General features: G+C 36.0%; 1 protein-coding gene across 2 annotated transcripts in view; it reads right to left on the bottom strand.

The window, feature by feature from the left end:
* The window catches only part of pals1a (protein associated with LIN7 1, MAGUK p55 family member a), a 55,706-nt gene extending 33,042 nt beyond the window's left edge, over positions 1-22,664 (bottom strand). Inside the window, exons 1-3 of one of the 2 annotated variants that reach the window (XM_009293174.5) lie at positions 22,516-22,664; positions 13,682-13,756; positions 3,002-3,127 (exon numbers count right to left, since the gene is read on the bottom strand). The gene's annotated coding sequence lies outside the window, so the exon portion shown is untranslated. 2 annotated transcript variants of the gene reach the window in all.

Raw genomic sequence — 22,664 nt, 5'->3', positions numbered from 1 at the left:
ACAATCGATATCTAGCTGATTCAGTCGTTTCATAAGAGGACCGCGCCTCTTCTTTTTTCCTTGTCAACATGAGGGCAGTGAGGTGCGCCTTGTTTTCGGCCCCTTGTTTAACTGCAAGGCATACTTAATTTGCGGGACGATAACGTATAACCCGTGCCTACAGACACATTTGCCAAAGAAACAAAATGGAAAAAGAATATTGCTGTTTGATACAGACCTGTTGATGCTAAACCAGCACTTATGTTGACCTGGATCTGCGTAATAAACGCAACAAATAGGCTTTACTTTTTATTTTATAGCTTATAAAGCATGTATGCACATTAATGCAATATCATATTTAAACAACAAAACTGTTTACAAAAAGTCTACATATGCGCGCGTTGTTGTTGTCTTTTCATCATGCAGCGCGCGCACTTGAACCGCGAGCGAGAGAGAGGAAACCATACATCAGGACATATTCTTTAAAATAATGATTTCTATTAAAAATGTAAAAGGTTTTGTGATTATAATAATAACAGCGGGGCATTAAATAAATGCATATTTTCCGTGGAGCAAGCAATTTGAGAAAGTCTGCGATTTTTATTTGACGGAAGAAAAAAACATATGATTGGAAAAAAAGCCTATGCCGGTTATTAAAAAGAATCAGTCAGTATTTTCGTTTTGTAATATAAATAATTTATTTAAGTGAAAATAATTTAGGGCAGTCCTATTTATTTTATTCATTTTATTTAGATTATTCTGCTCTACTGTGCTAAACACTGCAGGTGTGTGAAGATGCTCTGTTGTTCTGTTCCGCTATTAATATGCTAACATATAAAAATAAATCAGTATTTTAAAATGCAATATTTAATGTGTCAGACACAAAATAGGCACGTCAATTTGTTTTAATATATAATTAATAGTAATGACCAGTTAACCGTTAATAATCGATTAATGAGCAGCGTTTGTCGGTTAGTAAAATTAACGAAATGAGCATCCCTCGTAGCTATTTAATTTACTTTTTCTATGTAAGAGAACTTGATTGAAAAAGAATTTTCAACATGCTTGAACCATCTACACAATGGAGTTTAGTTCTGTTTGGTTTTTTAACAGTATTTTGTTACAAAGAAAACAAAAGTGATATAGCTTTGGCTATTTATTTATTTTATATATGGCTGTTTATATTGTTAATAATTTGCATAGTTAATATTGTTCTTTGATGTTTAGTTTATAGGTTTTTTTTTTTTTAGTTTAACATTTTTCAAATGTTATTTAAAAAAAAAATAGTTTTAAAAATCGTTTTTTTTTCCCACCCCACACGAAAAAAAAAAAAATTGTGATACGAACTGAATCGTGGGTCAAAAATCGTGATACGAACCGAATCACGGGTTTGGTGTATCATTACAGCCCTAACAAAGACTGTCAAAAATGTATTGATAAAAAAGTTTTAGATACAAACATGTACAATCGCTTTATTACAATTTGTGTATGATAATAGACATGCACAATATGTGACTTTTTTTTTTTAAGGAATAATACATTTATGCAGTCATGAACATGTTTTGACAGCTAATATGATGGTGATTTAATGTATCACAAAAGTTGCAGACACCTTTAGCAATATCAAAAACTTTTGTGATGTTAAATTAATTTAAACATCCAGTTATTCTTTACACCAATCAAGAAACCGGCTACTACTGCTATGACACATAGTTTCATCTACATTCATTCTTCCATAGTGAGGCACCACACTAAAATTCATCCCGCCACGGCTACATTACAGCTTCCTATTAATTCAAAACATTCATTCATTGTTGTTTTTGTTGTTTTAAATAGCAGGTAATAATCGCACCAAAAAAAATAAAAGGTACGTGAATTATAACAGCACAAACTTTTATGTTACCGTAGTAGGGCTGTGCGCTATTTCTTTAACACTTTATAAGGTGACGTGCTGACGGCCTGACTGACTTACTTACTTACAGGTGCACGATGCGTGAGGCCAGCAAACAGGACGTAGCTTTCAGTTAAGATAAACGCAGTTTCCATAATTATACTTAATTTATAGATAAAGGTCTGCAATTCTGCATACAAAGACTTTAACGTTATCTTGCTGGTGTTTATTGCCGTTTCACTTTACTCCAGGACGCATTAATACCGATCTTTTTTTGCTTCATCCTGTCTATGGGGTGACGAATTATGTTGTAATCAGTGCGCAACAGAGGCAGATGCTTTCAACTAAAGTTGTTTTATTAATCAAACGTATCCGCATCGCATGACATGACAAATAGAATCTGAAATTCATTGCCAAAGGTTTTACTAATCGATTTTAACTGCTTTAATCGATTTGATGACCTGTAGCAGCCCTGCTCTGCATGTTTGCCCTTTTTTGAACATGACTAAAACAACACTTCATAATTCCTCTTGTCTATTCTAAAGAACATAGCAGGCCATCTAGCTTTGACAAACCTAATAAATGATAACACAGTGCTAATATCTGTCTCAACTCTCCCTTGAAGTTCTAAGAAATAAAAAAGCTATTCTTATTTCAAGAGCAATTTAAAAACCGCAAAAAAGTCCTGTCTGCCCAATTGCATCATCTTAGCTCCCATCTTGTTGGAGTCAGGAAGTAGAGCAGTGCTTATCACAAAAGTTGTTACGGCACAAGTGATTGCCTAGATGAAACCACTGGAGCTTCTTGGAAACTCTTTTATTCTCTCTGCCTTCCAGTCTGACCTCAGCGGAGCCTTCTCTCTGATACAGAACCTCTCTTATCTCTAACACCATCCGTCAGTAAGTCTAACTTCACTCCTCACTAATGCACTGCTCCCCTCACTTCTGCCATGCCATCCCTCCGTTTCCCCTCCTCCAATAGGAGATTACTGTGCCGCACGACTGCCTAAAGCGCTGCTATGACAACAGCTTTGTCTGTGGGCGGGAGGTCCCAAGGCCTGAGATGCAAAGGAGGAAAACACAAAGGCACAAACACACACACAGAGGGGTGAAGCTACATGGGGGTCCTCACCCGTGTTTGCCAGTCAGCCCAGAATAAGAACTCCAGAGTGTAGCAGGGTGTCCTCTGTCGTCAGTGCTGGCTTGTCTGCTTCCTCTCGTCCTCTGAATGCTAAAGGTCTGTCACTCCTTGGCCTTACTGAAATAAACACACAGAAATTATGAGTACAGATGAAGGCATGAACTCAGCACACCTGAGCATTAAGATCCGTGATCAGATCACAAGCCGATGGCACTAAATGCAGGTCACCACATTGCATTAGTAAAGTAAATACTAATCTGTCCTAATTTGTCTCTGACAGGACTAAAGGACAGCAAACACACACACACACACACACATTTACACAAGCTAAAAAGTTTGAATTTTTTTGTTTATGTCTTCAGAAGACTTCTCTTATGATTAGCAAGGTGCTTCAAATACATAATTTTCAATTAAAAAGGGAAAGCCTTTTTGCTTTGGTCATACATTCACACAGCAAAAACAAGTTTCAAAGGGAAGATTTGAAAACAATACAATTATTGTAAATTCATTCATTCATTCATTCATTTTCCTGTCGGCTTAGTCCCTTTATTAATCCGGGGTCGCCACAGCGGAATGAACCGCCAACTTATCCAGCAAGTTTTTACTCAGCGGATGCCCTTCCAGCCGCAGCCCATCTCTGGGAAACATCCACACACACATTCATACATTACGGACAATTTAGCCTACCCAATTCACCTGTATCTTTGGACTGTGGGGGAAACCGGAGCACCCGAAGGAAACCCACGCAAAGACAGGGAGAACATGCAAACTCCACACAGAAACGCAAACTGAGCCAAGGTTCGAACAGCACTACCTACTGCGCCACTGCCTCGCCATTATTGTAAATTTAACTTGTATATTTATCATTGCAACTTGGTCATGAGTAGGGTTGTCACGATACCATTCATTCATGTTACCATACTATACCAGCTAAAGTATCGTGATACCAAGTAGTATTGCGATACTGTAATTCATAACTCAAATCTATGAAATAATAAAAATTGTCAGAAATACTATTTTAAAATGTTATAATAGGCCTACTTGAATTTAATTCATAATTCCCTTATTATTGAAAAAATTATTATTTGCACGTCACGTCACCTAAAATGTATTCATTCCTTTTTTATTTTAACTGACCAGCAAAAAACACATTAAAATAAAGACTCAAATTATACCAAACGAAATTCGTTACACAAAAAAGTTTCCTGTAGCTATATTGGGTTTTTCATCTATTTTTATGTTTTTTATCTAATCAGGTAAGAAAGTTTATTCAAAATTTCACCCAGTGAGTCGCTCTCAGATTGTTGTGGTTGTTGTAGCAACTAAACCACATTGACAGGAACAGAAGTGAACTGACTCAGATGAAGTGAAGTGTTAGAAAATGTGCAATAGGCTACCATAAAAGGTGTGAGCATTTTAGTGACTTTTCCACATGCAACATTATGTACTGTATTGTTGATAGAACGTTTATAACAATACTATTGTTTACAAACTAGTGGCATCGCCAGTATTTTAGAGCTATAGTATCACGATACTACAGTAGTACCTTTAAAACCATGCAACCCTAGTCATGAGTATGTGAGATACAGGTTCAGTCCTTAGATTTGGTATTTAACTGCCAAAACAACAGAACAAAATGGATTTCTGAGATGACAGCTGAAATTTCAGCATCACTACTCCAACTTATTTTTTAACATTTGGAATTAGATGAATATATTGGTACAGCTTAACATTGTGACATTGTCTACAGCAATATTGTGTTGTTACACAGATGCCAGTTTCAATATTTAGCCAATATTTTATTATCCTATTCACGTAAGAACTGGTAACAGACCAATCATGTATGTGTAAAACATGGTACAAATTGTAATGGCAATGAGTATCATTCATAAATGTGAAGAGACTGTGGGAAGTGGAGGTGCTGTTGCGAGTGTTTACCTCATTCAGAGAGTTTTTGCAGTTATATTGAGTGTGTCACGGCCAAAAAGTAAGTTTTCACATCTTTGTTAGAGTATAAACAAGATTTGTGTGTTGAGGTGCTATATTATGTATAAAGGATACTTTTTTTTTTTTTGCTATTTATTGCCGCATTCCATATTTGTTAAGATTTGTGGTGTCTAGATATTATAAGATGTTATATCTAGATTATGTGGTTGATGGTTTAATTCTTTTGTTTGCTATTTGCTCTGTGACACACTATATTTAGTAAATGAGTGTGTGTGTGCTCAGTGGTCATAGTTCTAAATATATTCCGCTCATTTACACATAATTATATGCACAATCATCTGAAAATTTGGCTCAAATAACGTGCTAACAGGACACTTCTATGTACTATACTTAAACCTGCTGTTTACAGTAGCGCTAATGTGCTGTCATGGCAATGCTGGTATAGTGATACCTCTGGACTCATTCACTGACAATAAAATGTGGTTGTTTTATTTAATTTTTGTATTTATTGAATTTTATATTGAGTTTGTTTGTTTTTAATTAGTAAATTGTAAGTTATCAGTAAGTTATTGAGTTAAATATAAAAAGCCCCACCAAATTACTTCATATTTATTCATTTATTCATTTATTATATTAATCAGGGGTCGCCACAACGGAATGAACTGCTAACCCAATCAGCATATGTTTTATGCAGTGGATGCCCTTTCAATTGCAACCCAGCACTGAGAAACACCCATACACTCCAAACTTGCTTATTCTATTCACCTATAGCACGTGTCTTTGGACTGTGGGGGAAACTGGAGGACCCAGAGGAAACCCATGTGAACACCGGGAGGACATGCAAACTCCATACAGAAACGCCAACTGACAAAGCGAGGGCTCGAATCAGCGATCTTCTTGCTGTGAGGCTTCAGTGCTAACCACTGAGTCACCATGCCGCCCACTTCATATTTAATGAAGCGACATTATTATATAAGTGCATCCTGAATTTTCGGTTTTGTTACTCAATTTTCATTTTGACCCATCCCAACTTTTTCATTTTGGTCCATTCCTACAATTTAGTTAAATGATAAACCTAATCTCCTTACATTCCACTGGAAGCTTGTGTTGTGTTTATGTTGTTTTTTGTGGCTTTTGTTTTTCTGGTGAGCTGGGTCATCTTCATTGCGAAACACAGCATTTATGACAGTTTTTCATCAAAGTGTTGGTCAGTTTGTCTGCTTGACGATCCTAGTTTGCACTGCAGCAATAAAATTGAAGTAAGAAACGTGGAATTGAAGTAAGTGTTTAGTTAAAACAGATATTGCCAAAGTTATCCTTTGGGAACATAATTTGAAGTTGGAAGAAGGAAATAAACTTACATTATATCACAATTTATATAAAACACAATAGTTTTACAATAGTTTTGTATTATGAAATGTGACGTGACGGTATCGTAGCATAGGGACTGTGGTGATTCCATCCCCTAGTTTTGACTACAATTTGTACTCATAGGTTTTCCAACTTTTGAATAAAACTGCATCACAGTTCGAACAAATGACATCAAAACTGTTCTCAACATCGATAGTAAGAACAGTTTCTTGAGAACCAAAGCAGGATATTTTAAAGATCATGTGTCACTGAAAACTGGAAGAACTGGCTGCCAATGCATGCATCTTTCTTTATAGCCCCTACATGCCTTCATTGTAATTCACACAGCCGTCTCTGAGGTCATCGTAGTGCAGTGACGGAGCAACAATCCCATAATACGCAAGGCAGGAATGCAAAACAGCCTGGGAACGACATTCCTCGGCAGACAAGACCAACATAAGGGCTCTATTGTGAGTGCGAGTACACGGCTACGCTTTCTGATGCAACCTCAATACCTGATTACTTGTGTAAACCAAAGTCAAGGTTACATTAAGACATACAAGAACGAGTGAGGAAAAAAACAGGACCCAAGTAAACACTTATTTAATTTAGGACCTCTAAGCTTTTGTTGTTGGTTTGGATGCAGCTGTGCAGATATTGACATATTGAAAATCCAATTAATCTTTCCTATAAAAAGGTAAGAGGATTGCAGCCTTACACCTACACAGATGTAGCCTGAGCATAGCCAACATCCACGTGAGCTCAACACACTCCCTACATTATTTAGCTACTCATGCTGATGTCAGTATTAACTTAAGGTGTTTTTCCACCCTTTTGGCCACAGATGAGAACCATCTTAAGGCCGCCCACAGCATTGCAGCCGAGACAATAAACAATACTTAGCAAAAACAAACAATACCCCTATTTCCGATGCCAAAAACCCTGTGCATTTACATAACAGCCATCTATCTTTTATGAGAGTGGCTCAGATGGACAACGGTGTTATAGTGCTTTCCAGTGTACAACGTTAACACTTCACAAGGGATAAATAAATATGCAGCTTTGCAAGCAAACTTACAAAGTTATGGGAAAGGTGGCCACAGTATTTGTTTAATGCAACATTGTTTTGAACAGCATTGCAAGAATGACAGCCTGACATTTGGTATTTCTTGTAATCCGAGTCTGACATCAGTGATGCAAGAAAAACAGCTCAGATCATATGATATAGATACAAATATGTACCACAGCAAAGCCCCTTGACATGTGGAAGTTGCCCAACAACCTTTTCCTCTAAGGAATTGGATAATCTAGTTAGGTAGCAGGCGAACAAATGATTAAAGAGCCCCTATTATGCATTAAAAAGGGTCATATTTTCGTTTGGGGGGTCTCTAAAAACATTCTGATACGCATGAAAGTTCAAAAAACAGTTTCATTGTCTTCTAATATGCATTTATTTTTACCCAATTACTAGGGCTGTCAAAATTAATTGTTTCTTCTGTGCACCGCTATGCAGACACAGACAATTCGGTTTCGGTTCAGTAATAATCATGACCAGTTATTATGTACTGACGTCATATGCGCTTTGTCGTTGTAGCTTACTATGGCGTGGGAAGCGAGTGCGAGTATTTACATCACTCCAACTACTTAAAAATGCAGAAACTGAGCACAATTTACTGCGTGTGCATTTGCTGGACAGTCTTTCACTGACACTTACAGCAGAAGCCCCTGTTTCACTGCGATTGAGAAAATGAAAGTAAACTCCATTTCTTTCTATTACAGTGGCAGATTTGACCGACTGGTGTGACTTTTCTTCTCCTCTCGGCTGTTACAGCGATACTTCTGGATACAGACATGAGCACGTTTCTGCAGAGTGAGTTTTCTCTACCACGTCTATCATGCATCAGTTGTGATCACCGCTGCCATTTATCAGTGTCACTCATTAGTAAACAGCACCAGAGCATTAGAGCCAATCGCAGCCCTTTCTGTTGAGCATGTGACAAATCAGGGTATAGAACTTGCTAGACAAAGTATTATTGTATTATGTATTATTGTATACCAGCACAACAAAAACCGCTTTAGAAGACAATCACCTACTGCACCTTTAAAGCAACGCAGTTTAACACCAGCATATTGCTCTATTCTTAACCATAAGTAAAAACAGTGACACACTAATAATCCACACAGGCAATCGCAGCCCTTTCTGTTGAGCACGTGACAAATCAGGGTCGAGAACTTGCTAGACAAGGCTCAGAAAGTCAGTAGGATATTTACATTTGTTTATTTGCTATAAATGCTCATGGTGTTCTGTGCATGAAAGTTTTTAAATGTACAGTTTATTTATCTGACTGTATTAAAAGATAAAAATGTATTACAAATAGAATATAACTATAAATGTATTTATAGATTTTAATAGAATTGCTAAAATATAAAATTGTGTAAGAAAAGCATCGACAATGCACCGTGATGCACCAAGATTTCAAATTGAACCGTATCAATGGCATGATAATCGTAACCGAACTGAACCATGAGACCAGTGTAGGTTCACACCTCTCCTAATTATCCCAACAACTCCCATATGATTCGTTCAGCGATTCATTTGTTCCCAAACCCCTCCTTAGCGTGATGCTAATCTGCGCTGATTGGCCTGATGACAGTCTGTTGTGATTGGTCAACTGCGTTCAGTGCGAGACAGAGAGAAATGCCCACCACAGCTTATCAACAATTTTGAAGTAGTCAGAGTGCAGATTGTATGTGTAAACCCAATGCAGGAGTGCATTAAAGGTGCAGTAGGTGATCTTCCACAATGCTTACAGCTTAGCATAAATCTCTAAATCACAGTCCCTCCCCTGCCGTCTAGAGCCACGCCTCCTGAAACACAAGCACCACAAAAGAACCCTCTCTCATGTGTTAAAAGTGACTAGTGCTTGTCTGGCAGTGTGCAAGCCAAACTGACATGCTATTTCAGAGCAAATATATAATATACAGGGCTCGAAATTGCGACCATTTTGGTCGCATATGCGCCCGAAATTTTATCTATGCGACCATAAAATATTTTTGGGAGCATTTCTGCGAGTGCTTAAAATTGTTGTGTGCGACCAGTTTTTACTGCAAAATGTTCACCACATGCGCGGATTCGGGAGACATTCACGCAGAATTCATCTCTAAGCTCTTTGTTAGCACTTGGAACGGGAAACGCAGCGCTCAGGAATGGTTTTAAACAGTTGTCATGTCGTCTTGCTGCAGTAAACAAATCCAAGTCCGTAATGCTTGCCCCGGCTTCGCGCTCTTCTTATTGGCCCACTGCTCTAGCACTGAACGCGAATGATTGGTTAATATCAGCTGTCAATCACTCAGTCAGCGCCTTCTGGCTTCGGATGACAGAGAGCTGCTACCGCGGAAAACTAAAGCGCTAAAGATGAGATTGAAGATAACGCGGACAGATTTAGTTTTAGAAACCATCTAGTTACAAATAATGACACATCTTACTAGTGATCATGTGCTGAATGTTAATCCACCATCTACACTTTTCCAAGAGTAGAAGACTTCTGTTGGCTTCAAGTCCGCTATAAAAAGTCTGTGGGATGGAGTTTTCAGGTAACTGTTTGCCACATCCAGCACGAGAGCTTCTGTTTAATCCTTCATATAATTGCCAGATGCTCTCCGCCGTGCAAGGGGCAGCTATATGTCAAATTTAACATCACGTACACCATCACAAACGGGCTTACACTGAGTAAATTAATATCGCTAACTTACTCATGAAAAGACCGGTATGGCTATTAACATGACGTATGCATACAATAAGGTACAATATGTGTCAAAAGCATCAGTGCAATATCAGACAGCACTTGTGAGAACAGCACAGTTAACGTTATACCGTTCAGATCGTAACAGATTCATTCAAGCAGTGCGTGCAGGGCCGGTGAGCGCTCCGTGCTTTGGTCACTCAGTTATGTTATAAAAATCTATTTTCTTGTGATCACGGGATTTCGTTGAGACATATTTTCCTCACGCATGCATATTTATATTATTATTTTTTTGCTTGTTAGTTTGATTAGTGTTGATTTCAAATACAATAAATATGTTTGTATAAAACTTGTAGTAACGGTGCTCATAATTGGTGGGTGCGACTAAATTTTGGCTGATGCGCCTAACTTTTTAAAGTTAGGAGCACCGGTGCTACCAAGCAAAAAGGTTAATTTCGAGCCCTGATATATATAAAATCTACATCATCGATGCTGTAAAAGGTCCCTTATGAAACTGAAAATAGTCTTATCAATCTTTCATCGAAAGATTTTAATAGCTGAACAACACTTCTGTGAAGATATAACCCATTTGTAACAACATCTAACGTTACATCAGCTTTGCGCGAAGCTAAAACATTTTTAAAACAGAACATTACCTGTCTAAAAGAAATCCTTCAGACATTGTGTCATCCTTTTTCGAGCGTGCAAAGGTAACTCTAATATTAATTCAGGTTTTTAAAAAGTTTTGATTCAGCATGTCACCTTTAAAGCAATCAAGTTTAACACCAGCATATTGCTCTATTCTTAACCATAAATAAAAAGAGTGACACACCAATATTTCATACAGTGGCAAAAGCTGAACTATTTTAAAATAAATAAATAAATAAAAAAATTGCACTTTTGGAAACAAATAAATTTTCAATATTTTTCATATTAAAAGTATAAAATAAGCAGTATCTTTTCTTAACAAAATATCTCTTGTATATCCTGTAAATATTATTTTAAACTGTGCATTTCTTGCATCTTATGAAAAACAAATGTCTTAATGTAAATAATAACTTTAATGTTATGGAAAATATGCAATTTTGAAGGCTTAACAAAGCAGGTCACGTTCAAAAATTGACTCAGGAAAAGTTTTGAATGTCAATTTCCATTAGTTTTCGCTTAATCGCCCAGCCTTATTAAAAACATATTATCATTATTTTTTTTTTACTTTTTGGTCAATGACACAAAGACACCTTAATACTAAATTGCTTACTTATCGTAAACTATTGCATGATCTATTTTTCGATATGTACATTTATGTACAACCTTCAATCAGATTTGATTATAATGAAAATTTGTATTGGTAGTTAAAACAAATAAGAAAACTGATCAGTAAGAACAACACTAAAAATTGTACCTTTTTAAATCTGTTGCATAGCAAATAACAGCTTTGGCTTTGGAGTATGAAAATTTTATACTTTTACCAGGCCTCTGCAGGTGAGCCAATAAGGCCATTCTGTACCCTGGTGCTGTTCAACAAGGCTTTAGTTATTGCTGTTTTATAGATCATGCACACAAACAGAATAACACCAACATACACCGTCTTAAGGATGCATCCCCTTCCCCCCCTACTTGATGACACAACATGAAGCAAAGAGCTTCACGACTGAAAAAAAACATATAAATAGAGACTCAAACCATCTGCTGCTCAAGAGCTTAAGTAGCCTACTTCAAACCCTCCTATTCCATTCAGCGACGTACTGGCCGCAACTCAACTACAGCTCAGCCCAGCACACTAAGCCTCTGCCCTCTTACAGGGGGACATCTGGGCTGCTACTAACAAAATCTACTCTTTACACTGATGTAGGATCAGCTCTAATGAACAGAATCCAAACCTTAGCCTTTATAGGCTAAGTCATCAGGCTGATCTCTGGTAAATGTCAAAGGCTAGGCTAATAAATTCTGGTGTGGAAGACAAGGGATGAGGCGAGGTAGATTCGGAAGAGCAGATTGGCAGTGAATGCAGGTGTTTCAAGCCAGAGCAGGTGCAGCACGGCTGGCCCAGAGGGTGTAGGTGTGGCTTTACTAAGCCAGCCAATAGGATGTGAGTATTAATGGGACCTGTGTCAACAATCCTGTTGTTTTTCATTTCACCTGGGAAACTGTCCTCACAGATACTGCGGCTGTGAACACACACTTCTCAACACACACGACAGACTCTCACTGGCCACATTCCTGAAAAACCATTTGTAGTAGTTTCACTCATGTGGAAAAAAAAAGAGAAAGCAAATAAGCGTTGTCCAGGTGAGAGATGAAACCAAACTACAAAATAAAATAAAAAAGAATATTCCACTTTTCAAATATGCAGTTCTAGCAGTGACTAGGTCTATGTATAAGACAGTAATTTCCGGCATAAGATATGATGGTATGATTACCTTGGATAAAAATATCACGGTTTGATGGTATTGCATGGTTTCTACTACATTCATTCTTCCATGGTGGGGCGTCACACCAAAATTCATCATGCCATGGCTACATTACAGCTTCTTAGTCAAAACATTCAGTTGTTGTTGTTTGTTTTTAATAGCAGGTTTTAATTGCACCAAAACATATTAAAAGTTAAGTGAATTGTAATAGCGCACACTTTTCTGTAATTGTAGTAGTGCTGAGCGTTATTGATTTAAGCCTTGAAGGTGACATGCTCACAGCGTATGTGAGGGTGTGCAAGAAGTGCAAGAGGAAATCGGCATGCAAGCAAAGAGCTTTGTATGCTTGTATTACATAAATCTCTCAACTTGTAATACTGCGTTCAGGACATTTGTTATTGAAATAACGCCATAGGTAGTTGGTAGATCTGTGTAAAAGGCCTGCCACCACAGTTGGAAAGAAATCCAAGTGGAAACACTGTATTGTGATTTCTGCCCAAAATATATTCTTTTTAAATGTCTGGGTAAAAAAAAAAGAAAACTTTTTCCCCCTTTGAACACAATATATTTTATTTTCAAAAACTTTTCAAGTATTTTGGAACAGTAAACATGTCAGGCTAAATAATTTAAATGAATTATTGACTTCTGCTGTTTCAAAACACAGATTTCTTTACAATTTAAAATGGCATCTTTGGATATCGTTTCTGCTAAATATACTGTTGTCCTAAAAAACTAAAACAAAACGTTAAAAAAAAACCCTCACATATACTATAGGAACGGTATAGCAGAAAATGTTGGCGGTTTTAAAACCTTGATCTTTCCAAACCGTGGTATACCTTAAAAACAGTTATCGTCCCATGCCTAGTTCTAAAGTCTATAATTTGAGATGAGCAGTCAGGATTGGGCTGAGAATAATTGGTTTCGAGAAAGAAAGAAAAAAATGTGCGAACCCAAAAATGTCTGTCGTTTATTTGACCACCATTCTTTTCAAACCAAGCCTTCTGTTTTTCTTTTTAACAGAACTGAATATACTTTTTAATCAAACTGCAACTCTAATAGCCTGGCAACTAAACAAGCTACAAAAAGCTCCACTTAAGACACCAAAAACTTGCATTATTAACATAAAAGATAGGAGACTGTGCTCTGCACAGGATGAACCTGTTACACTGAACGACATGAAACAGCTCGTCCAGAGGAGTGGCAAGTATGAAAAACAGTACCTAAATGCTGTGACAGGAGCGAACCACAGCTCTGTTCCCTTTATCACCCTGCAGTAGGTCCACCACACCTATACACTGAAAAAAAAAGAAACAAACTGACAACTCAGAGATATGAATCTCTCTGATCAGAAAACTGAAAAATGCACAGAAGAAAACCATAACAAAGCGATGTCTGAAAAGACATGAAGGAGAGAAGAAGGCTGGACAGTCCAACACTTTCATGGCTGTCACTGAAGAGGAGAAACAGAGCAGGATCGTTATCTTCCCCAAAGCTCCAGCTCAACATTCCAACACTTGGTGTTTGCGTACCAAAAGAATTCCAAGTTCCTAAGAATAAGGGACGTACCACTTAGTACCAGGAAGGAGAGCAGTGAGAGTGGAAAAGAGGGGAAGAGACAAACAGAGGGGGAAAATATGTGGAAACAGCATGGTATGTAAAGGATAACACCAGCAAGTAGGAATGAATCACTTTTGGCCTTTGCAGTGCAGGAAAAGAAAATAAAACCAGCACATGACCTTCAAAGCTGTTAATAAGTAAACCATCCTACAGGTCTTCGGTTGACTTACAACTTCCACAGAAAACATTCTGAAAGTAATGTGCATGTAAATATGGAAAAGAAATTGTCTGATAGGTGTGACAACATCTCCATTTCAAGCTCTCAGAGTGAGCACGTTCTCTTTCTCAAACACAAATGTGTGAGTCCGCGTCATTGTCATGGACACAACCCGAAACCGAAACTTATAAAGAATGATATAGACAGCAAGTTTTTTTCTTTCTTTCTTTCCTTTTTTTCTTAATTGATATCAATATTATTTGTCCATTTAGTTACTGATGACTTTGTTTATAATATTACATTTGTATGCTTTGTGGCAGACACTTTGTTTATTAAACTGTCAAGAATATAAAAACAGCAAAGAAAAAATACTGCAATGCTAACTTTTTTTAATATTCATTTCTCATAATGTAGCAGTTGGCATGTCAATTGAGAATACAATGCTGATCATTAACCGGAAGGGTTTAAATTTACTAATTAAGGGCGCACTCACATTATGCTATCCGAACCATCCCCATTACCGTTTCCTGGATCATTTGGGTAGTGTGAGTGCTCTGAATTGGGCTCAGTGTGAATAAACCCAAAGAGAATGTTCAGTCATGTTGTCATACATGTGTAAAACAAGATCTTTACGAGTTTTTTTTTTTTATGCTGTCATTTAAGTGCTGTTTTATTATTGAGAGGAAAGGATTTTTTATATGTTCGCCTAAAGGGTCATGAAACCCTAAGCAGAGTTTTCACACCCACCTGATTTGAAAAAGTTAGGAAAACAGGCGTTTCCAGTTGTGTTTAGGTGGGAGTGTCACGTGTGGAAAGAGGGTAGGGTTTGTCTTAAAAGGGTAGTTCCATTACATGAATAAAAACAGTTCATTTGCACACAGTCAATGCAAACTTACACACACAGATGGAGAGTTATTCTCAGAGCACCATTTACTTCTCCTAACCTAAATAACACAGTTATATTGAATATAGTGCAGGTATTTACAATTTTTTTAACCTTTGTACACAAACCCAAGCATGCATGCAGAAGAAAGTTAAGGCGCTCATGATGAGGTCCAGATTGAAGTCTTGCAGTAGTATTTTTTTTTTACTGTTTTTAATATTTTAACTAATATTATTTTAAACTTTCAATGTTGAAAGTAATTAAATAATCCATAGACAATTAAGCCACAATTTAGGCATGTCGCATTGCACTTAAAATATGGATTGTGTCAATTTGTTGCACACAAAATTGTTTTAATTAGGGGTGTCAAAATTAATTTTTTCTTCTGTGCACCGTGATGCAGATGTATTTCTATGTATTACAAATAATATATAAATATACATTTTAATACAAGAATTGTTGTGCTGTGAAGAAAATATAAAACTGTGCATGGAAAGCATCGCCAATGTACAGTGATGCACCGAGTGATCAAACTGAACCAAATCTATGGCATCATAATCGTAACCGAACCGAACAGACCAGTGTAGGTTCACAAAGCACATTGAAGCACATTGACATGACTAGAAAAGTACATTTGATTCAACTAATAAATTTAAGGCAGCATTGCAATATTTTGTATTCATAAGTTATGTATTCTAAAATATCTTTAGATATGTTAAAATTAATATATAATATCTTACATATCCATCTGAATAAACAAAGTAGGCTACGTTTAAGGTCACACCAAATTTGTGAAGACAGTACTATCAACAGCAATGTCTTTTTTTTTTTTTTTTTTTTTAAGAAGAGAACTATCAAATTCGGAATTTCGGATTCAACTATTTCCAGATACAAAAAGCATGCAGATAAACAAATAATTTCCCCCCACCCCAAGTATTATTAGGCCACATCAAACCAACAGCTCGCACCATGCAAAACCTCTGCTCACGTTGTGGGGAAACAGAATTCCATTTTTTTTTTTTTGTGTTGGCACATTTAGAAATGGAGCAATAAAGACCTGTGCCTCTGAAAAATGACAATGTAACAGGTAAGACGGAAGAGTCAGAGGCAACTTTCTCATGCATAATAACAAAGTTATGTCTCATTCATAATAGTGTGTGGTGATAGGATCAAACTAGCTCCCTCATGAATTAATGTGCAGAAATGCTAAAAACCCATGATGTCACGGTGCACTGGCAGCCATTTACCACTCAGAATTTGCGTATTGGCCGTTATATTGCAATAAAATCTATTTTTAAACTGAAAGAACAAATTTGCTCTAAACAATTTTCATTTGATAGTGAAATTTAGGTGTCTTAATAACGTTTTTATCAATGTGACACGCATATAGACTTGTCAACAGTCTCAAAAATGTTATGTTTCACCCTTTAAGGATGATCTCAGCTGTAACTCTCCCTGACTGTTCACAAACAGCACACCACTACTCATGATCAGGAATTTCAATTCTTTTCACACCAAAATGGAAAAAAAAAAATTAACTTTGCAGTGTGCAGGGGCCCACCTCAACATTGACAAGGTTGTAAATACTATATATTGTCCACTGCACTCAACTACATATAATACTACAAAAATCTAACAAGAAAATTTGGACTGATTTCTAAAGCTTTGCCATTCAGACATAGAATGAATCAGAATCCTGTTTAAACGCAAGTCATAGATTTACACAACAGCAGGAGAGCTGCTGTGTGAATTATATAAGTTGTTTAGCATTATTTGCAGTTCATGTCTCTGTATACAAAAAAATATGCCGTTTGTGTTGATCTGCTAACTGCTAATTATTCTTTTCACCAAATTTCTGCACCAAAATAATACATATAAAACCTGGAGGAAAAAGCATGTTGAAATAAGTGAATTGCGGTTCACTTTACATTTAAATCTGATGGTGTCTTCTTGTCAGTTCTTGACAAGGATAAGCTGTGAAAAGGTCCAGACCTGTCAAGAGTCAAAGGTCTGGGTCCACAAGACTAACAATACCTTAACTAGCCTAGTCATACAAATCTTCATTAGGTTTATTAGTCAAGTAGACAACCCAACGTGTCGATATTGAAAATATGATGTTCCTGAATCCAAATTTGAGATGAATTCATTACCAGTGCAGTTGTACAGCAAAAAAAGTGCTCCTCAGTTAAATGATCCCGTTCTTTAAAAAGTATGCTGTTGATGTGTTGCAATTTATAGCATGGGAAGCCAATTAGACACAGCGCTGATGATCTGTGGCTCATCCACTTTTGACTGGACGCACCTGGACTAGCCTGCGATGACTGAGAGATTTGAAGGACCCCAAATGGAATCAGGAGATTAATGAGGATTCCTCCCATTAGCCAAGTGACAAGCCTTCAAAACAAACATCTCGCACAACTCACCAGAAGCGTTTTCAGGTCAGTGATTTAAAAGATGCGTTTTTTTTGTTTTTTTTATCCTTGCAGGAGTGATTTGTTTGAACAGTCAGGGGCCAGCATGTTGTTATTGTCCTTTACTGGCCCCCCTGAAAACTAGTTGAAAAATCCATGGTCTAGACAGAAGAGTAGCCCCCCGGCATTTTGGATGAGCTCTGTAGGAGAGTTTGTGGCTTGTTAATTACAAGCCGTGGTGGTCCATCAGGACAGCAGAGCCTGAACATATTGGGAATTCCTCAGGGGACACAGATGGGTTATGGTGGTTCTGTACATTGTTGGCACAGGTCCCAGCTGCTTCCAGTACCACCATCTATGTGATAAAAAGCCTGTCTACACATTTATAACTCTCTTCCAACATCAACGCCTCACATCTGAGAATGAAGCTGAAACACTTGGGACTATCAGCCTACTTGCAAGTTCCACACATAATAATAAAATATTTGCTGATAACATTTGATCCTGGTGTTTGTCACTAGCGTGGATATGATAAAGCTTGACAAATACAGGCATTTTAATAGCTGATTTAAAAAAAAATAGTTTTATTAAAATGTGGCTGCTGAGCACGCACCTTGGAAGCATTGTCAATAAGCTCAGGGTGTAAGTTTGTCATTTGCAATGGAGGTATGCGACTTGCACGAAAACATCTCAACTTTCCCGAATGCCACGAGTGCACCGTGATTCATGTAAAAAAAGAATGAACCATTGTAAATGGTCAAGGAATCCACGCACAGGTGCTTGTCACTTCAGGTCAGAATAACAACACTTACGTGTTGCAGCAGTGAGGAGATTGTAAATTAAAAAGGATGTAAGGATGTTGCCAGAGAGGCTTTTGGGTTTCTTTTCTTGTGCATCCCAGTCACTAGCACCCCATCTGAAAGATTTTTTAAGCATAGGGGTAATAGTCATTCAACTTCACAATTTATAATGTTGCAATATGTATTTGAGCAATGATGTTTGGTTCCTTTACTTGAAAGCTCAGATTTGATTATCATAATTTGTTTTGTTGACAAAGTTTGAGGTTTACTGTACCATTATTATTCATTATTCATTTTTAGCATTTACGTTTTACCATTGCAGACACTTAACATTTAACACACTTAACATTTAACACTTATGTTAATTTTATTATAAAGAGATCAGATATTTTGTTTAAATATTTTTGCTTTTGACTATTAAAACTATTTGCCTTAGAAATGTTGGTAAATTAAAATAAAGCGGTTAAAAAATCCTAATATTTCTAACTGTACTGTTAAAAATATTCAATAATCTTTGACACTGAATTATATGAAACATGATATCGTAATATATATATATATATATATATATATATATATATATTTTTTTTTTTTTTTTTTTTTTTTTTTTTTTTTTGTAATATCACACAGTCATTTAAAAAAAGGTACTAACTTAGCAAAGGTGGACTAAAATCAATGACCTTACCGGAACTTTTGTAACAACCTTTCCATATATAAAGTATAATATATAAAGTAATATCCTAGTGAAAAAAATATTGACAACTATAATATCCTACTGACAAGCCAGTGCAGCATAAAAAATAGATTATTGCAATTTTGTATTTAGATGGAGTTTTAAAATTTTAATTATATATTAAATATATAATGATATAAATAAATAAGTGAGTGTAGATTCTCTAATAAACTTTATACAATGAATGTTAAATTCTACAAAAAAACATGCTTATTATTATTATTATTATTACTACATTAAAATTAATTAATTGTATTTATTTAAATAAGATCAATTTAATCAATATATGATTAACACATTTTAATATTATTACTTTATCATTTAAATATGTGGGAGTTACACTACACTCTATTCTACAATATATCCATCAGACAGGCCAACGGTTTTCATTAGGCTGCCAGGCCAGACTCCGAAGGAACGTGGCGGTGAAGTAATATGATTCTAGAGTATGCTGGCATTAACACCTCTCACTCTACTCTGAAAACAGATACTGTCTCCTTGAAAGAAACCCATCTGATCCAGAGCCAAAATCCTCTATCATCTGTTATAGCATCATTTATTTGTGCAGTAACTCCACACCTGCGCCACACAAACGAAACTGACATAAATAACCTATTATTATCATCATCAACAGTGCTGAATCATTTTATTAAAAAAAGATGTTTGGCTTAGTACATGCATCAAGAGTATAGAAAAGGTTATCTGTGTGGTGGTGCTGATACAGGTTACTTACAGCCAGCTCTGAGCTGATTTATATCACAGTGTGCAGAGGGAAGACTTATCTTTAAAAAACACAGAGCAGCCAGCTGACATGCAGCTTGTGATCTGAGGAAATGATAAGATTATCAATTGTGTTCTTAATAATGGATTGAAGACATGAATCACAACCAATGCTGCCTTGGTAGGAATGTTCTTTTGAGACTTGGTTATATATAAAAAGCAACATCTACAAAGATTTTGTTTGACAGAGAAGCACCAAAAACTCACTTATAAAGTCTAAGGGTCAAGTATCACACCTTGATAGACTTTAACATTACAAACTCTTTTATTGATTTCATTTATTATAAATAAGAAAACAACAACATATAAAGTTGAAATCTGAACCATTAGACCCTCTGTGTATTATTTTCCCCCAATTTCTGGTTAACAGAGATTTTTAAACACATTTTTAACAATAGTTTTAATAACTCATTTCTAATAACTGATTTATTTTATATTTGTCATGATGACAGTAAATAATATTTGACTAGATATTGTTCAAGACACTTCTATTGACATTTAAAAGCTTAACTAGGTTAATTAGGGTAACTAGGCAGGATAGGATAATTAGGCAAGTTATTGTATAATGATGGTTTGTTCTGTAGACTATCAAAAAAATATATATATGTAGCTTAAAGGGGCTAATAAATTTGACCTTAAAAGGGTTTTTAAAAAATTAAGAAACTGCTTTTATTCTAGCCGAATTAAAACAATTAAGGCTTTCTTTAGAAGAAAACATATTAACAGACAGATAAAGATTAACAGATAAATGTCCTTGCTCTAGAAATATTTAAAAAGAAAAAAAAGAAAAAATTCAAAGGGGGCTAATAATTAGGGGCCTATTCTGACTTCAACGCTATATTGTTTTTAAAAATATTCCTGTTATGAAAAACTCAACCTAAAAAACATAATAGGCCATTATAGTTTTTCCATAGTCAAAAAAGACCTCATACAGAGAAATGATCTATATTACAAATCAAAGTTCTATGTGAAAAAAATATTAAGCTACTATTGAGTTTACTTCAACCTTATTGCTTATATTATTAATTTACTCTTCATTTTAATATTTGTTATTATTATTCATTCTATTCTAATTTTAAAATCACAAATAACAGATTATTCATCATCTTAAATTTTTGTTTAAATCATTTTTTTTTACTCAAACTTAGGGGTCATTTTTCCCAGATGTGTTTTTTTAAGGTTAAGTACTAACCTAAATACTGAATTGTAAAAATATATATTATTTTAATTCTGTTTGTTTATATTATTGTGCTAATCTTAATAAAATACTTAATTCTTGTCATTTAAGAATAATTTATATTTTATAATAACATTCAATATTAACATTTCATTTAATGATAATCTTTATTTTATTAGTTTTGTTTTTCCAGGTTTCCCCCCCAAAAATATTTTCCTCTGTAGCTGCTGCTGGACCTATTTTCAGACTAATATTGGTCATTCATATACTTTTCAGGTCATTTAAAACACCATTGGGGCGATTTCAATTTATACTAAAAATAAAATAAAAACCAAGCATCCAGTGCATAACTACAAATAACAAAAACTTCACAAAAGTATACTATAATTCGATGGGTTTTGCATGCACAGAAATATATCTGTAATTGTATATATTTTACAGAAATATATCTGTAAGTTGATTTACAACACGAGAAAAGTTCTACAACACAGAAAAACTCCCCAAAATTCCCAAGTTTTACTAGCACATCAAACTGTCAGACGCCTTTCAGTATAAAGAGAGGTTGATAAAATAAACCTGAACACTTAACACAAGTTTTATAAGCACATAAACACTTTAACGTGTCTAGTAAACAGATCTGTCTGAGTGACCAATTTAATAAATAACTACATTTTAAATCAATGAATAACACAGAATGATTAACTCAGAACTGTAGAATTATATCATAAAGGTGTCTGACACACACACACACACACACACACACACACACACACGCACACACACACACACCTGCAGTTCCCAGTCATAAAATAAAACGATAACGCCCTTTCCATGTCAGGTTTGATCCACAGTATTCCAGTAATCATTCCACAGACAATATAAAAAAGGAAGCCCTATCAGATTTCTGAACCAATGCGAAGGGAACAATGCGACACTTGTGTCCTAATGGCTGTATTGAAGGTAGATAAACCATGGCAGTCCGTGTAACCTATCGATTAAAGAAACTTCCACGCAGTTTCAACAGGTTGTGTATAGGGAGGTGAATGAATCCACAACTTTGCCATTTTAAACCCTTTGTTTCATTTTCAGTTACTTAATACAAAACCACAGGTTTATAGTCTCAAGACCTGGTGAGCTGCCACTTTTCGGACACTGGACGCACTAATGATGCCTAAAAATGCTCCCTAGGTAGGCGACTCATTAGGCTTTGAGACTGTAACGTGAGCTATTTGAGCTTGATATTCCTAGTAAACTAAACCAACAGCGAAACGCAGTACTTATACATCTTATAAACAGTCCCTTGAATGTTTATAGAGCTTCATTTAAGACAAATGAGTGCGTGCTTTAATGTTTTGCTGAGTATTTGCATAGCTAACACAGCTAGCTGGCCACTTCCCGAAGTGCAGCCTTGCTTTCTTTCCCAGGCAACCTGTTGCAAACAACACTGACGCCGCGTTTTAAGGGCCAAAACAACTTGAAAGAGTGGCTTAGCTTACCTCTGTAGTCACATATGCCGTCCTTTATGTCCACTAAGCGTATAAATACTTCCAAACAGGCGGTTTTGTTCACAGAATGGCACGTTATATTGTTGTCATGTTATGTGACGGGTCGCTACGGCTCGACTGTTTCAGGCTCGGGACTGACT

Source organism: Danio rerio, chromosome 17 (genome assembly GCF_049306965.1).
Source record: "Danio rerio strain Tuebingen ecotype United States chromosome 17, GRCz12tu, whole genome shotgun sequence".
Classification (NCBI taxonomy): domain Eukaryota; kingdom Metazoa; phylum Chordata; class Actinopteri; order Cypriniformes; family Danionidae; genus Danio; species Danio rerio.
This window is presented reverse-complemented; position numbering and strand designations above follow the sequence as displayed.